Raw genomic sequence first — 16061 nt, 5'->3', positions numbered from 1 at the left:
CAGTTACAACCGGTTCTATGCAAATTAAATTAAATAGTGGTGCAACTGTTTACTATCGGCCCTATAAACTATCCCTCGATGAGAAAATTCGTGTTAGGGCAATAATAAGTGACTTGCTAAGTAAAGGGATTATACGGGAATCGGAGTCTGAATTTGCGAGCCCAATCATTCTCGTCAAAAAGAAAGATGGCTCTGACAGGATGTGCGTCGACTACCGCGCTCTCAATGCAATCACAATCAAAGATAGGTACCCGTTACCTTTGATAGACGACCATATAGATCGATTAGGCGGCTCTAAATACTTTTCTGGAATTGATATGGCGTCCGGGTTTCATCAAATTTTGTTGAGTCCCGATTCTATCGAGAAGACAGCCTTTGTGACCCCGGAAGGCCATTATGAATATTTAAAAATGCCATATGGACTTGCTAACGCCCCGGTCGTCTACCAAAGAATAATTTCTAAGACGTTAAAGCCACTCATTGAAAGTGGCAAGGTTTTGACTTACATTGATGACGTTCTGATACCTAGTATGACTGTTCAAGAAGGACTTGAAACGCTTAGCGAGGTGTTAGAAATACTAACTAAGGCCGGGTTCTCAATAAATTTGAAAAAGTGTACATTTCTATCCACCGAAGTAGAATACTTAGGGCGCCTCATAAGCCAGGGTCAGGTACGGCCGAGCCCTCGTAAAATAGAAGCTCTGGTGAAGTCCCCCAAACCTACTAACGTCAAACAAGTTCGCCAATTCCTTGGGCTTGCGGGATATTTTAGGCGGTATATTTCTGGATATGCAACTAAAACGGCACCCATAGCTAGGTTAACTCGTAAAGGCGAACCTTTTAACTGGGGTAGTGAGCAGGATTCTGCTAGGGACTATATCATTAGCTGTCTAACTACTGAACCCGTGCTTGCTATATTTGACCCTAATCTCCCTACGGAGTTGCATACAGATGCTAGCACTATCGGTTATGGTGGGGTTTTGTTGCAAGAACATGAAGGGAAACTTAAGAGGGTTGTAGGGTACTTCAGCAAGACAACGCAAGGCGCCGAATCTCGGTATCACAGCTATGAGTTGGAGACTCTCGCTATTGTTAAAGCACTCCAACATTTTCGTCACTATTTGCTGGGAGTCACTTTTAAAATTGTGACTGATTGTAACTCACTGAAGCTAACTGAACGAAAAAAAGATTTAGTGCCTCGCGTTGCCCGCTGGTGGGTCTATATGCAGGATTTCCAGTTCTCTATCGAATATCGTAAGGGAACACTTATGTCACATGCTGACTTTCTCAGTAGGAACCCAGTAGTAGACGTTCACCATATTCGAAAGCCTGCTAATTGGGCTCAGATCGCCCAATCGGCAGATGCTGAAACTCAATCCCAAATTGACAAGTTGAAGGAGGGTCAATTAGATTCCTCTCGGTATGTTGTTCGAAACGGTGTCTTGTACTATAAGTACTCACCGGTTGGGGAAGATTCTAGGCTGTTGTGTTACATCCCTAAGGGTCACAGACTCAGTCTCCTCAGAATATTTCACGATGATCATGATCATATTGGGGTAGAAAAGACAGTCGACCTTATACTTCGCCATTTTTGGTTCCCGTCCCTTAGACAATTTACTAAAAAATATGTCTCACACTGCCTAGTCTGTCTCTCTCACAAAAATGTCCCGAGAGCACCTCATCAGCCAATTGTCTCATGGACCAAACCAGATGTGCCATTCCACACCATTCATATGGACGTTCTAGGTCCTCTTCCAGAATCTAGGGGTTTTAAGTACATTCTGGTCCTAGTGGACGCATTCTCAAAGTACTGCTTGTTGTACTCTTTGTACAGGCAAGACACAGACGACTTAAAGCGCGTTTTTAATAATGCTATTGCATTGTTTGGTACTCCATCAATGATTGTGTGCGATAGAGCACGAATGTTTGAGAGCACTAGTTTCCAAAACTGGGTCACTGAGCTGGGCTGCACCATGCATTTTATTACACCTGAAATGCACCATGAAAATGGTCAGGCAGAACGGTATTGCCGAACTGTTCTCAACATGCTCCGCGTTGAAGTTAATAAAAACAGTGCCGATTGGTCAGATGTCCTGTGGAAGATACAGCTCATACTTAACACGACCAAACATACCACTACCCAAACATCCGCTCTACACCTTCTGGCGGGTATCGAAGGCACCACTCCTGTCATACGGGCTTTAGTGCGTGATGTGGCCCTCGAAAATAGTAACCCAAATCGAGAGGCCACAGTCACCTTGACAAGACAACGTGCTGCTGACCTTCTGTCTGCTAATCAGAGTAGGCAGGACGATTACGTTAATGTTAGGAGAAAAGCACCTAATACCTACAAAGTTGGAGATATGGTCTTTGTCAAGAAAACTTCCCAGGCTTCCGGAAAACTTGATGCTGGCACGCGGGGACCTTACCGCGTGACGAAGGAGCTACCACATCACCGCTATGAACTACAGCTGGTGGCTGGTGCCTATGGGAAGCGCACACAGGCCGCCGCAGAATACATGATTCTGTGGCGTGGCGAGTGGACGCCTGAGACTTGCGCGGCATTTTTCTCACGTGAGTACATCTCGGTTTCGCTGAGGGGTGGCTTTGCCGCTGGCAGACATCACGTGGCCGTCGGGCCCGTGTATGTGCAGGATGTTTCTATCCTGGTTGCATGGCTTCGGCTGTGTGGTTATTCAGGATGTTTCTATCCTGGTCGCATGGCTTCGGCTGTGTGGTTGTTCAGGATGTATTTATCCTGGTCGCATGGCTTTGCCGTGTGGGGTGGCTTGTCCACTGGTAAACACCCACTGGTTCAGGTGTGGTGGATCGGGACTAGTCTCCCGGCGGGAAAAGGTACCTCCCGGCAGACATAGCATTCGTATGCTGTGTAGTGATGTATGCTTGAAGTATGCTTGAGGTTGCTTTGCTTTACTGCTTAGGCTAACGTATCACCTGCTTGGCTGAAATCATAAGATTTTGAGTGAAAGGTTTTGAAACATAAACGCTTGAGCGCTCATAAGCTGTTATGTTGCAAAAGTATGTCTGCGGGAATTTGGATAGTTGGCTGTACTTGAAGGTTCTAATGCTGCTTATGTTTCACAGATGACGATGAAGCGGACGAGGACGTCTCGCCCTCAGGAACGGCCGTATTAGAAAATAACGAAGAGTCCCAATAGAAAGTGGGCGGAGCCAAGGTGGCGTGATGACGTCGCGTGATGACGCGGCGCGGTGGGGAGCAGTGGGGAGCGGCTGGCCTGATCGATGGAGCTGCGCCGGACCCTCACTTTTTGGGCAGCGCTCGACTGTGCATGGACGTGTCTTCTCAGTGACCTATTGCATTTAATTCTCAGTGCTAGATTTGTTAATTATTAGTGTTCTTTGATTGTTGTTGTAAATTTAAATGATTAAATCTTGTGTGCCTTGTGTTCATCTTTTTTTTTAAGTAGCTCCGCTTCTGATTTATTACAATAGTATATTTTATTCCAAATACACGTACCTAAATGTTTTTCAATTCAAAACGTAATTTTCGTTACATTTTTTCTAGTCAAAAATAGCCTTTACATACTTACAAAAAAATACACGTGATCCAGGGGGGGGGAGGGGGGGTTGGTCCCAAACCTCACCAAATATCACCAGGGGGAGGGGGGGGTCAAAAAATGAGAAAAACGACCTCACGTGATTAATGGACGGCCCCTCACTAGTTTTGCCAAGCGAGTAAAATACTATGCCTAGGGTAGAATTTTAATGTGTTTATTTAACCGGTTTTTAAAATACAATCAATGTCCCGAGGTACAAGCGTCCCAAGGTACGTTACGTTACCCTACATTGTAGGTACATAATATTATAATTGCACGCTTTACTGCTTTTGCTATCCACACAACCATTATATTGTATTTTTCTGTTTAAAATATTATTTGTAAGTACACCTAAATGCCCTTTTAATCATAATAGTTGTCTGGAAGAGATCGCTTTTAGCGATAAGACCGCCATTTGTGCATCACTGTTATTTAAGTTAGATTTAAGTTTTTTTCATGGTGTGCAAATAAATATTATTGTTTTGTATTGTATTGTACAACCACATTCACTGCAGAATTACCTAAATGATATTGGGCGGCAAATTTCCGGCCTGTACTCATGAAATAAAAACAAATACCACAGGTGCTTGTATCTGTCCACAGCACGGCTCTAATGGCACAAGATTTATCTGCTTTTACGCGGATTTTTTACGTTACTGGTTCCCTCTTGCACACTATACTAATATGTGTGTAAAAGATATAACCATAGGTACTCTGTGTCAGACCACACACGACTAAAAAGAAGGGGTTTTATTGTTGACAAGGATTCGTGAAATGGATAGTTTAAAATTCCTCGTTTTTGCATGCGAGTAGATAAGTAATAATCTACATAGATGGAGTCGACCATAATAAGTATTGTGTCTTCATAATTCGTGCTTTTTATTTTACTTCCGAAACGCTACATTTATTTTTCTGAAACTGAAGACTTCATCACGGGATTTCCGTTTTCATATTTACCAAAATGGCGTCACGCATCATGCAAGCAGCGGCCTGGAAGACTGATAACTTGATGTGAGTTTGGTCGGATGAACATTATTTAACTATCCGGATACCACCCGAGTCATAAGCCTGCTATGCTGAAGGTCCCGGCTTCGATTCCCGGCTGGAGCAGATATTTGTTTAAAGACAGATATTTGTACTCGGGTCTTGGGTGTTGATATATATTTAATATGTATCTATCTATCTATTTGTGTAGATATATCAGCTGTCCGATACCCATAACACAGGCTCTGCCTAGCTTGGGGTCGGATAGCCGTGTGTGAGTTGTCCCCACATACATATTTATTTATTTATTTATTATGTGTGTGACAGAGGGCTCGTCTCGCCTGAAAGGTCATTGATTTGAAATTTAAATAAGTAAGTAATTGTGTTAGACCAAGCATCAAACACGAAAATATACAACAATGGTCCATATCTGGGTTGATCGAACCGAAACCTGGGTTTTTACAAAAGAGATTCTCTCCAAACTCAAAGAGCAATAAAATAGGCGCAGATTTTTTCACCGTAAGAGTAAGTGGTATAATTGGACTTACATTCCTTATATCAAGATAATTTACTGGTATGTGGCAGGATTCGCAGCAACTTTGACAAGGAGGCTGCAAGGCGCATCCAAATGGGTTGGGCTGCATTCGGGAAACTTCGTCACATATCCTCCTCGGCCATTCCTCAGAGCCTGAAGACTAATCTAAAAGTCTTCAACCAGTGCGTCCTGCCAGTGATGACGTATGGTGCAGAGACGTGGACACTGACGGTAGGACTCGTCTACCGATTTAAAGTAGCTCAGCGTGCTATGGTGAGAGCGATGGATAGAGAGTCATATCTGCCAAAGAACCGATAACCGTTTGGGTAGACGAGTTCTCGAGTGAAGCCACGAACAGGCAAACGCAGCGTGGGACGCCCTCCTGCCCGCTGGACCGACGACCTTAGGCGGTTAGCAGGTAGTGGTTGGATGAGGAAGGCAGAGGACCGAGTGTTGCGGCGCTCCTTGTGAGAGGCCTATATCCAGCAGTGGATGATTATTGGCTGGTGATGATGATTTTGATGGCAGGATTCGAACCCACGGCCTCAAGAATGAGAGCCCCGAGACCGTATCGGTTACACCACCACGATTCGTAAAATGTTTTGAGATTATGTAACGATCACGACAATTTCGGCCGTACATCACTGTAGCAACTAACGAGGTCATAAGTACAAAGTCTGAAGTGTATTTACTTATTCTAATATTATTAATTATCATAATCAATGTAGATAATTTCGCTAATATTCAGTGAGTGAACGATAGGAGTGAGCGATCATATGACTTTGATAAAATTGCAAAACATTAAAATTAGGTCTTGGGTGTCAACGATATTAGTTACCAATTCTATGCAGCGTTATCATGCTGGTCCGGTTCAACTTCAAACCTTTATTATGTATGGTTTAGACTCTAAAAGTAGGTACCTGTGGACATTATTATTGGCTTGAATGATGTGAGCACATTAAGGTGAGTATAGATAACAAAATTTTGTCGAGCATTTCTGTGTAATGTAGGTAACGTTCTTACGAATGGTATACAGGCATAAAGCATGATAAAAAGTTCGTAAAAGGATGAAACACTAGAACAAATGAGAGAGAGAGAGCGGCTCGTTGTTCAGTTAAAACTAAAAGTTGTAGTCTATATTTATTTTTATTTATGTAACTCTTTATTACAATTTACGAGGATACAATTTACAAATATTCGGAATGCATGACAGAACAGCATGGGAAGTGCCACTTTTTACAACCTTCGGAACATTTGATGCTTTAGGAACTCTACGGATTTTGTAAAACAATACTTGTACGCACTACGACTCTACGCATCTGTAATAAAGTTTGAAGAAAAATTGAATTCAGGAATACGGATAAATGCACACACTACAACTCCAGTAGGTACATAGAATAGAATAGCATATAATACTACTTTATTGACTTAAAAACAATAACAAAAATATCAATTTACAATACAGTGAGAAACTTAAAGAATAAATGAGGAAGGGGTACAAAATGCTGTAGTAAACATTCATATTTAATAATAAATACTTAAATACATTAATAATAAATAGTTAAATAACAATCTGCTTTTAATGCACCGCCTCTCAATTTGCCTTTGAACCAAATAGTCAATACACACCGCGTATTGCTAGTGACACATGCCACTCACAACAACCAATCACTTCCATATCGTTAATTATTATTGTTTAACATTATAATACGTCCACTGTATTTTCAAACGAATTTAGGGTTTGTGTAGCGCGTTTTTTGAGACACGATAATACTCGTAAACAAAAGTTGTTTAGAATCATCCCCTGAGTGTCTCCTTTCGATGAAGGAAGGGTTTTAGGCCTAGTCCACCACGAGCCCTAGTGCGGGTTGGTGGACCCTAACACAAGCAAGCTTATGCTGAGAGACTTGTCGGGTAAGTGGGCAACCCGACTGTCAGATGTTTTCAAGCTGCCCGAAGGCCTCTGACTAGGCGTAACGACTGCTGCCGAAGCAGCAACCGGGACCCACGGCTTAACGTGCCGTCCGAAGCACGGAAGCGTCCAGAAAAGAATCACTTGAAAGCGGTCACCCATCCAATGGCTGACCGTGCTAGTTGTTGCTTAACCTCAGTGATCAGTTACGATCACTGAGGCCCACTCGACTACGGACGCTTCCCTTCAACATCCTGTACCTATGTATAATTTCTCATAATATTATTGCGATAAAAATAACGAGTTACATAAAATCATAGGCTTGGAGTATGATCTTACAGTCCAACTATAAAGTCATGAAAACAAAGAGTGCGATTTTGCAAAGACACTTTTTTTTAATCATTGTCAGTTATTTATACCTAAAGTTAGATATCTTAAAAATGAAATCAGACTGATTTGTGCTTAAAGGTAATTAATACCAGGACTTAATACCAGCTGAAACAATTTGTTAGGATCCATTTCCGTTTTTATTTTCTGTGTAATTATTACATTTTATTATGTAACTTACCTAAGTATATAGCTAGTTTATTTTTGCAAACAACAAATACTGCGTTCAGACGCAGCGTTTAGGCGTGGACAGAACCATCCACATACCAGACAATATTGTAGCTATTTGTCAATAAATCCATCAGTAGATTGAACATTGGTCCCGTTCCTTTCTAAGGTACTTGAACGCGTAGTGTTGCGGCAGTTCTCGAATTTTCTCTCCTCTAACAATCTCCTAAACCCCCTTCAATCGGGATTTCGTCCATCCCATAGTACTTGCTCCCCTCTCATTAAAATTACTGATGACCTTCGTAAGGCCGTGGACGATAGCCAACTAACTCTCCTTACACCTCTTGACTTTAGCAACGCCTTCAACTGTGTCGATCATGATATCCTCTTGTCCATACTCCGTTCTCTTAATATGTCTGGCTCAGTAGCCGAGTGGTTCTCTTCCTACTTGAGCGGTCGCCGACAACGCATCCGGTCCGATGACATTGAATCGGACTGGTGTGATGTCACAGCCGGCGTGCCCCAAGGTGGTGTCCTTTCCCCTATCCTTTTTTCAGTTTTTATCAATACGCTTGTCTCCGTTCTTAAGTTTACCTCTTACCACTTGTACGCTGACGATCTGCAATTGTATGTTTCCTGTGGTCCCGGTGATGTTTTGGAGGCTATTGACAGGATGACTGCTGATCTTGATGCAGTCAAAAATTGGACAGCAAACTACGGTCTCCTAGTCAATCCCTCTAAAACCCAAGTTATGTTTGTTGGCAGCAGGTATCACTTAGCTAGACTGCGAAACGGCCCACTACCACCTGTAATCTTCAATGGGGTTACTTTGCCTTACTGTGACAGTGTTAAAAACCTTGGTCTTCATATCCAGAATAACCTGTCATGGGAATTGCATGTCTCAGAAATTAGTCGCAAGATCTATGCCTCGATGCATGGACTAAAATGGTTGCAGAATTTCCTGCCGTACTCGACCAAAGTTACGCTAGTCAACTCCTTGTTGCTCCCTATCATTGACTACGCAGATGTGTGCTACCCTGATCTCACCGAAGAGCTACTTGATAAACTCGACCGTCTGCTCAACTTATGCATTCGCTATATTTTTGGCCTGCGTAAGTATGACCATGTCACCGATTTTCGTAATAAACTCAAGTGGCTCAACATCCGTCATCGAAGGAATGCTCATATTGTTTCCCTAGTATATGGTATAGTTTATAATCCTTGTGCCCCCTCTTACTTAACTGATCGCTTTTCATTCTTTGACTTTACTGACCGTCCTCAACGGTCAAGTCGAAATTTGCTCTTTCGTACCCCAGAGCATAATGCGGCAGGGTATTCGGATTCTTTTACCGTGTCAGCGGTTCGCTTGTGGAACCAGTTACCATTGCATATAAGGCAATCGCAGTCCATAGAAACCTTTAAGTCTAAGGTTCATCTGCACTACCTCCAGAAGCAGAACAATCAGCAGCAGATCTAATAAATAGTTTATCTGTTTTGTTATAGTATGTAAGTGAGACGATGATATTATTATTTTTTGTTATAGTAAATATATATATATAAATTATGTATGTAGGTATACGTTTATTTTATAATATTATGTAAGTATATATTCTAGTGTTTAACAATATAGATATTAAACAAAATTAAACTGTCCTCATTGTCTTTCGCACTACCTATCACTTTCTCCACAACGCCCAAGGTTAACTGGAAGAGAATGCTTTTAGCATTAAGTTCGCCTATGTACAAAATTAATTTATGTGCAATAAAGAATTTAATAATAATAATAATTGGTAACGAGTAATATACATAAAGCTCCACAGGGTGTTGCAAAAAGGGTATACTAGGCCGAAAGGGGATGACTCAGGGGGTCATTCTGAACAACTCGTAGAACAAAAGTTGTAGAATGACTCCCCCTGTCACCCCCTTTCGGCTTAGTACCTATAGCAATTTTGCAACACCTTGCATACATAGAGAGGTAAGCTAAAAGCTTTGCAAAGGGCTGCACCGAATGGCGGGCAGTTAAACGCGGGCCGAATTTACATAACTCTCAATTATATTGGGATTTAAAATGGCTGACTGTGGCGCACGTGTGATAAATAGAAACAGAAAAAAATATCAGAAGGGTTGCCAAAGGTTTTGTGGGTGACGAATACTTTTTTGCGGTATTTTATGAAAGATGGCATATTCCTCTATAAAATACCGCAAAAAACACTTTTTTCACGCTTTAGTTTGAAAGTTCATCTTCTTAGCTTGTCAGTGACCAAACCCAGAGATGGTTTAGATTTTGTCATTGTGAATGGACCAGCCAGTTCAAATCAAATCAAATCAAATCAAACTCTTTATTCGTGTACACAGGTAAATGGAGATCTTATACAATTGGTAGTAGGTACATTCCATGTACTGATTATTAAGCATACGAACATTTAGTGATATAGCACACAGTTTCGAGCTTCAATCGATACCTAGGGTGCGCGGCGCCTAATTTATATAATGGACAGTAGAGACGTCACTCGGAGAGGCACCATTCATACACCTCTGTATCACAGATATTTTGATGCAACATTGATTAATAATAATAATAATAATAAAAACGTTTATTCCGTGCCATCGCACACACACAGAAAAAAAAAAGAAAACATAATGAAAAACAGTAATAAATGAACACAAAGACCTTATGACTAAACAAAAGAAATAAATGAGAGGATATTGTGTGCGTTGTCTGGCACCGAAACGGACGGCGGCTCAGCTAAGGCGGTAGAAGATAATATGTTACCTACTACCGCGCTGATTTTCAGCCGCTTCCCTTTATGATGCCACTGACTATAAATAAAAACTAAAAACTAAAACTATGGCAAGTGCACGGCCGGCAGCTGTGAACCAAGGTCACCCGGGGTACTTCACACGCATAAGCGGTTCGTTGATTATGCAATACTTCAACTGATTCCTCATTAACAACCAATATAGAGGTTTCATACAAGTATGAAAAGTCTATTCAATGAACCTAAAGCCAGCACGAGGAGCAAATAAGACGTGACAAAAGTTTTTCATCAAGCTCACTCACATCGCGCAGCCTCATGAGCAAGAGCGACGGGGAACTTTTATCACGTCTTAAATGCGCCCCGTGCTAGCATCAAGCCGTTTCAGCACCGGGCAGCAACACCGATGTTCATTTCAAATTACTATTTAGGCTAGTATAATACATAAAGTATAGATCTAGTTGCATTCGCGAACGCTATGAAAAATTATTTACTCATTGTTATTAAAACTTCTCTATAAGTGCTATTGTAAAACTATTTATTCCGAAAGTAATAGTCTAGAACATTATTAAAACTTCCTGGAATTATATAATACTAGCTGTTCCCGCGCGCTTCGCTTCGCCTTAATAAGTTTTCCCGTGGGAATTCCGGGATAAAAAGTAGCCTATGTTCTTTCCCAGGGTCTAGACCGTATGTATACCAAATTTCATTTAAATCCATTCAGTAGTTTTGGCGTGAAAGAGTAACAGACAGACAGACAGACAGACAGACAGACAGACACAGTTACTTTCGCATTTATAATATTAGTTAGGATTCCAGAACCTCTGCGAATGTAATCGAAATATTTAGCTATTTTCGCGAACATTCAGTTTCCAGAGTTATTTATAACCCATGTTGGTATATTATAGCATTATAATGATAATTTGAATAGTGTTATTCATTCAGAAAAAATAATAATTTAAAGCCATTGGAAAGTATTTATTTATAGTACCTAAACAGTAGTTTCGTTAACAGTGGGAACCTGTAGAATTGTAGATAATAAATAAAATGGCCCCGGCAGAGATCCTTGTGGGAAGCCAATACGCATTTGTGAGAGGGAATACAATAAAGTGCTCTGAAACATGTAGATACCTCTCTATTTAAAATATTTACTGAAGATTACTGATATTAGCCTGCATAGTATTATGTAACTAGAGTATTTTGATAAAACATCGCTAATATGACGAATTAGAAGCTGAAAAAAGCCGCAATTTGTCAAAGTCAGATTACGCAAATGCTATAATTTAATCTATATTATTATATAATCTATATTCCTATACTATTAACTTAGAACTATCATAAACGGATCAAAATCGAATGTTGTCTAAGATAGTTGATTAGGTATATTTATAACTAGATTAAAAATGTGCCTAGATACATAAGTAGGTAGTCATTATGTAATACGACATTGAATTATAAAATATAGCATCACTTAATAGATAGTAGAACCAGTGTAATCATTGAAATAGACAAAACTACCATATCTACAACAATTTATCATAAAGGATATAGAGATATAGGTAACGAACTTCGCCTAGCCGTGGGACGTAGTAGGTTAACTTCAAATAATCTAAAGTGCACCCGGGGACCACAATGATGTAATTGATGATTTAGTGAAGCCTTTCTGTGTCCGCAACTGGGGTAGGTTTTTTTTTTGATTCGTAGCTAACTCAACCATTGGTCGAAAATGGCAACCACAGTCGTCGAAATACAATAGGCCCGTTTGGACAGCTTGAAAATGTATGGGATGACAGCTGGTGTCAAATCTAAATCATAAAATTTCAACAATAAATAACTTTTGGTGCTTTAAAAGTTATTTTTTCTTTCTGCCGTTAAAAAATAAGCCAGATTATGTATCTTTTTATGTATTTCATCAAGTAAATCAAGAGTAATTAGCAAATTTGTTTAGCTGTCCAAACGGGCCTATTATACCTATTTCGACGACTGTAGTAAAAAACCAACAAAACTCGTATGCAGCTCCTCATGCTTGACAAGTGACTTGACGAACAGTTTAAGTTGACCACGGATCAAAAAACCGGCAGAATTGTCACGCAAATTTGATCACGCACGCGGGATTGCCCCTCACGCGTTCATATATATACAAGTATTCACTGTAACGCGTGACGCGGGACGCGTGACGCGGGAAAATGGCGTGCCATCCGTGCGTAATGAAATCCCCGTGCTGTTAAAAACAGCCTAATACAGTTGGAGCGCTGCGCTTTCCACGACTCTATCCTTATCCTTTCACCATAGTGACAAATACTGGCGCAGAGCCCTTAGAATAAATTTTCATCGTGAACGAGAAGTAAAATTTATCGAGTAATTTTGTATGAAAATATGAACAGCGCCCCGGCGCGGTCGGTAGCAGAACTAAAATTTTCCTACAAAATTCATCGTGTAATTTTACTTCACGTTCACGATGAAAGTTTATGCTACGGGCTCAGCTCTTTTGTATGTTACTGACACGGTAAGAAGGAAGCAAAGCACAATGATAGGCGGCATCTATTGCGATGTTGATAAAATGAGAATGGTTGATATATAAATGATAGTGATTGCAGCCTCAATTACAGATTAAATGTTAGTCAATACCTCAATCCCCCACGGTAAAATCACTACGATTAGATACTTAAAAAAACACCTGCAGAAAGTCTAGATTATACTGTGGAATATTTTATAATGATAAATATATAATTGTAAACAATATGAACTGCATAGTATGTTTACATAATTACTTAGGTACAACTAGGTAAAACTATATAGGTATTGGGTTCACTATTTTTATGACTATGACGTTAATATTATATTGAGCCTTCGAGCTTAATTAAGATGGGAATTCCCTTATAAATAAAGCTTATGAGATATTGTATAGTATAGTAATCTAAGTATTTATGACATATATTATGTAATCTATATTTTGGTAGAATTAACAAGTAGGTATCTACCGATTAAATTGATAAAACGAAAATCAAGTATCAAACACGTAATATTCCGTAGATTACTATTAGCGTTATTTAATATGTTATCTTATTATATATTATTATTATTATATACTAGATGTTCCCGCGCGCTTCGCTTCGCCTTAAAAAGTTTTCCCGTGGGAATTCCGGGATAAAAAGTAGTCTATGTTCTTTCCCAGGGTCTAGACCGTATGTATACTAAATTTCATTCAAATCCGTTCAGTAGTTTTGGCGTGAAAGAGTAACAGACAGACAGACAGACAGACACAGTTACTTTCGCATTTATAATATTAGTTGGGATTATATATATTGGTTATCTTCTATTGATTATATAACTCCGTTTTTTATGTATTAAAATAATCTTCTCATAAGAAGACGTAAGTAAGTACACCGGGAAGAACTTAGTGCCAAATTCTCCATAATCGGTTAGAGCATAACCAGGGAGTAGTGGTTGACTTTTGACACATCTGTCAAGAATTTTATATGGAGATGACGTATAATTGATGAACCAATTGCTGGTCGGTTAGACAACCGACTATGGAGAAATTGGGGCTTAAGGTTATAAATTGTTACGGTTGTAGAACACTAGATATAGAGAACACAATCATGTAGCAGGCACGGAAGCTTTCATTTTTCTAATGTCGGAAAGGTCTGTGGCCTAAATTATGTCTACAGTGTAAACATTTTTGTAACAAGATTTCGAGACTAATCCTATGAGGCAGTAATAATACCTAAGCAAGTAATTGTTGGGTGATTCTTCGGGGACCGTATTTTCGACGGCGTTGAGGATATCTCTGTAACCAATTAAGATAATGACACCAATTTTTTTTCAATACAGTCTAGCTTTATCTCTATTTGTAACCAATCTCATTTTTTCAGTAAATGCTGTTTCAGTACTGAAAAAAAATAGTGTGTTATTATGATTCATATAGGGCGTCCGTTTGACAGCTTGAGGAACAAAATGTTCAGTATCAAATTTCCCTTTTAATTTATTAACATAAATTAAAATTTTATCAAAGGGTGAGTTTTCCTTTGACAAAAAAAATATTTTGTACTTATAAATAGGTACGTAAGTTTTTTTATGAATCAATAATTAAGGGAGTGTCCGGCATGTAGTACTGATTCATATGTCGTAACTAGAGATGCCACGAATATTCGGCAACTATTCGGTATTCGGCCTATTCGGCCAGTTTTTTCAGTATTCGGTATTCGGCCGAATAGTGCGTACTATTCGGGCCGAATACCGAATAGTAAATCATGTACAAAAATGACTTGTTATTTTAATCAAAATTGTGTATTTATTTCTAAATCACAACATTTTAGTACTTAAAATTAATCAGTAGTAAGTTGTGCTTCATAAAAACGAGCATTTCAGCATTTGGTAGCCCACGATTGCGCTTTTCATTGTAACCATCCTCAGAAAATAACCTCTCACTATAAACGCTACTTCCAGGTGAAGAAAGATAAGTTATTGCAAATTTCAAAAGGTTCGGGTATTGATTTTTGTTTGCTGACCACCACTTGTAAGGATCGGACATTCGATCTAGGCGAACTATCATCAAATAAAAATGCAACTCGTTTGCCACAGCATTCTGCCTCCTAATAATTAGCATTTCTCATATAATCTGTAGCGACTTCTTCAAAGCAGTTCCAGGAACAAAAAGAACAGGTTATAGCGCCGAATATTCGGCGGCCGAATATTCGGCGCTTCGGCCGGCAGCGTCGCCGAATATTCGGTATTCGGTATTCGGCCAATTCACTATTCGTGGCAACACTAGTCGTAACATGTTGATGACCATACTTGGTCATGTAGTGGCAATAATGGAAGTCTGGCTATCCGTTCGCTAGAAGCCAGCTCTCCAACGCACTAGCCAGTAGATGGAGGTGCTCCTAGTATGCCTACATCCAGGTGAAAAGATGGTCAATGTCTGATTCATATGGTATTGGTTCAGATAACCTTCTGATTAATATTCCTTCGGTAAAAATTCTGTTTTCTGAGTATGATTCTTCAATGTGAGTTTCATGTAATGCTCTTTGGTTACAGATTTATGAAAAAAATATACAACACTATAGTGTGAATGTATTATGAACTACTTAAGGTTTTATGCAAAATGATGATTCATATGTATATGACTCGCTATTTTATATGCAACAATAATAATGATCGTCTAATTATCAATATCGAAAATAAATCAAATTAAATAAAAAAGGCGTTTTTAACGGACCCTAAAAACGTCGCAGACCGCAGTCTTGTAGTATGTTTGAGGACTAAATGGAAAGTGTCAGTTTGGACCCCTTTCTCTCTTCTCTCTTTGTAACCGACTACGAAAAAAGAAGGAGATTCTCAATTTGTCTGAATGTATATTTTGTTAAACAAAACGTAAATGAACACTCAGATCAATGTGACCAAGAGAGACATATATAGAAATGGAAACATCTAATCCAGAAACTATTCATACCTATTTTAATTAATTTGTGAAAAGTAGTACCTAGGTAATAAGAGGGAAAGATAAGAGCAATCGAAAGAAAACAATGTACTTTAATTGAAAGTTGATTTAATATACACCTCTACCTCGATCTGAAATAAATTGCAATTACAAAGTAGGTACTTATTTAGCTTATAAACCACAAGTAAGACTAGGCAACAAAAAATACTAAAAAAGTCCTCAACTCGTCAGCAATACAACAATAGAAAAAAGTTAATAATATCGCTATGACAAAATTATATAAAGTTACCATCATTGA

Source organism: Plutella xylostella, chromosome 18 (assembly GCF_932276165.1).
Source record: "Plutella xylostella chromosome 18, ilPluXylo3.1, whole genome shotgun sequence".
NCBI lineage: Eukaryota > Metazoa > Arthropoda > Insecta > Lepidoptera > Plutellidae > Plutella > Plutella xylostella.
This window is presented reverse-complemented; position numbering follows the sequence as displayed.